Source organism: Hyposmocoma kahamanoa, unplaced genomic scaffold, assembly GCF_003589595.1.
Source record: "Hyposmocoma kahamanoa isolate Upper Pololo Valley unplaced genomic scaffold, ASM358959v1 87, whole genome shotgun sequence".
Lineage (NCBI taxonomy): Eukaryota > Metazoa > Arthropoda > Insecta > Lepidoptera > Cosmopterigidae > Hyposmocoma > Hyposmocoma kahamanoa.
The window spans coordinates 4215273-4218772 of record NW_020654422.1 but is presented as its reverse complement, the minus strand read 5'-3'; positions in this window follow the sequence as shown (position 1 = coordinate 4218772).

The window sequence follows — 3500 nt, the reverse complement described above, 5'->3', positions numbered from 1 at the left end:
GCCGAGTCCTGGTACTTATTACTTTTCATTCTTTCCGCCAGCTCAGCTCCGGAGCCAGCCCTCTTGCTGGTGTGCTGGAGATAAGATGGGGCAAGTGTGTCGGCACATGTGGCGTCTCACACCAGTGCCCGGCCCATACTCCAAAGGATGAGAGTCATTCCGTCCGGGTGTTTGCCATCTGTACGCGACATGCCGCTTGGCTCGCGAATAGCGGGCACGTTAACAGTGGCTAAGGCCCGGCGGATGATGTCCTTGAGGGCTGCATGCCGGGAGATACGGCTGGCGCTAAGACGGCAGGAAAGACCGTGGTGACCCAGAGCACTTACGTCTTTGCCGCAAGGACACCGATGAGGGGAGCAAACTGGGACATCAAGGCGGAGGCCTGCAGCTATACATTTTTGCATATAGAACTGCATGAAGCTAGTTTTATCCGCGTTTAGTGTTAATAAATGTTGCTGAAGCCAGTTATTTACGACCTTGAATCCTCGCTGAGCATACTCATAGACTTCCTTATCAGAGTTAGCAGAAAAAAGCAGAGCAGTATCATCGGCATAGGATATGATCTTCCCACCATCTAATTCTAGATTACAAAGGTCATTAACGCAGATCAGAAACAGAGTAGGGCCTAAAATACTTCCTTGGGGAATTCCAAATGCAGTACTCTTGAGATCAGAAAATTGATGATTCTTTTTTGTTTGAAAGAGGCATCGAGGGTATAACCAGAATCAGAGACGAAATGTCATTTAATTTGTTTTGAAAACTGTTCTGCCAAATCATTACTGTGCTCCGATTGGCCAGCCCGAATTCGAAACAATTGACGGGTGTCGTCACGTACACACAGGTCAGTTTTTGGCGCTGTACTATTTCAGTTTTCTAATTTATGATTTCAGTGCAAACGAGAGTTGATATTTAAAGGTGATAGAAGGCCTATTTGCCTGATGAGTTGCCAGGGATGAATGGCCCTTATTTTGTCTCTATTTCTGGTTATATACTCGCTGGAAAGAGGGTACCTCAGTTTTGGTTCCATTTCAATTTGAATAAAATATTCCACCTCTAAGGTGGCAAACTAGGGGATGAATCCGGTTTCGTATACTTTCCAAATTCAAATTCAAATTCAAAATAATCTTTATTTCATAGGTAAGCATTATTACACTTGAAATCGTCACAATATTAAACTCTACCGCTCATTCGTAAGGCAGATTCCCCTGAGAAGAATGAGCAAGAAACTCTAGGGGTTGCTCTTTGTAAATAACATTTACAAAATTTTTTTTTTTATTTGAAACATCAGAGATCGAGACTACCTCCATGAGCTAAACGGGTTACTACCACGGATTTTTGTAATCCAAGTACGCAGAAGTTGTATAATAACCTTTAGTATAAAGTTTTTGTTTCACTATAGTTTTAAACCTCGTGTAAGGCAAATTTTGTATATCAACCGGAATCTTGTTATAGAAGCGTATACATTGCCCCTTAAATGATTTTTTGACTTTGTGAAGACGACTATCAAGAAAAGCTAGTTTATTTCTATTCCTCGTATTAATGTTATGTCTGTCACTATTTTTCATAAATAAATTACTATTTCTTTTAACATAAATTACATTCTCATAAATGTACTGTGAGGCTAGTGTAAGAATGTTAATTTCCTTAAACTTATCTCTCAAAGATACTTTGGGGCCCAGATTGTAAATTGCCCTAACTGCACGTTTCTGCAGGACAAAGATTCTGTTGATATCGGCGGCATTACCCCAAAGCAAAATGCCGTATGTCATTAGACTGTGAAAGTAGCTGACCAATCTAGCGGTTTCGACGTCTGAAAGTTTCCTTATTTTTTTAATCGCGTACACTGCAGAGCCGAGCCGTTTTGATAACTTACTTATATGGGGACCCCATTGCAATTTAGCATCTAACGTTATACCTAGAAATACAACTGTATCCACAAGATTCAATTTTTCGTTTCTAACTACAATGTTTGTAACCGTCTCTCTAACATTGGGTAATGTAAATTTCACACAATTTATTTTTTTCTCATTAAGAAGTAGGTTATTAACAGCAAACCAATCAACTACTTTAGATATAGCATTGTTCACATCGTCGTAGGAACATTGGTGCCTTTTAACTTTAAATAATAAGGAAGTATCATCAGCAAACAATACTATCTCATGTTTTACACCCTCCATAAGGCTAGATAAGTTATTAATATAAACTAAAAACAAAAATGGGCCTAGAATTGAACCTTGAGGGACACCCATGCTAATTGCAGATCCTGACGATCTCGTATCGTTAACATCGACCCTCTGTACCGTTTCGGTAACCGAATTCAATAAAACTTGGCAAATAGATGTAATTCCACGAACTTTTGAGTTAAATTTTTTTAGTACTCTGTACTGATAAAATGAAAACAATTACAATATAGATAAAATTACGTTTAGGTTAAGTTTAATTTAACCACCACCAGTTTAATTACTCGTCAGATTTGTAAGCCAGTAAGTATCGATAACTCGTAATTTGGAAAATTCCGCCTCCGAACTTCAAATACAAATTAACTTTCGTGGAAGTGTTTACGTAACTTTATTGACTTTTAATTGCGCTAGTTCAAATTTCATATTTGGGCTACCACAATTCCGTAATGCGGCTTCACATTTAATAATATACGACGGTGTACGAGTACTTAAGTTACATTACGTTACATTACACTACGCGGCATAATACTAAAACATTTAGGTAATACACGATACGCTATACGTATGTGGTGATATACAAATTAAATTTATTGAATGATGATGTTCAATTATTTTTTGTGAAATACTCCACTAGTTTGTTATAACTATTAATATAAAGATCGAACACTTAGAAAAATCCTTCGATCCGGCCGGATTCGAACCGACGTCTTCTAGCAAATCGTGGCAGACGCTATGCTAACTAAGCCACGGAACGAACCGGCGAACCTCACGAATTTTGTAGGATCTTTGTATTTGGTTTTCGACGACTTTTAGCCGCTCTATGAGAAATCTATGAAAGTATTTCGTCACCCAGTTAGGTAACTTCACAGCTACCAGCCCTGGCTAGAGATGTCGCTATTAACTGTAATTAAATTTATATTGAATTGATATTCAATTATTTTTTGTGAAATTAATCCGCTAGTTTGTTATAATTATTAATACAAAGATCAAATACACATTTTATTGTATTAAAAAAGGACAACATAAGAAGTTTAAAATTCCCAATTTTTTGAGTTGTAATTATGGTTTTCGGAAATCACTACCAATGAAAACTACAGTGGACAATGATCTATAAGCAGAAGATAACTTTTTAAACTCAACAAAACCACCAAATAATCGTGATGTTGCTTAAAGCGCACCTACCTACTATTTTGTCATGTATACCCCTCGGCTGAGAGGAGACCTGTGCCCAGCAGTAGAACGTACAAATGGATTGCCTATTTCTGCCGCCAAGCAGTAATGTTAGCATTATTGCGTTCCGGTTTGAATAGTAAGGGTGCT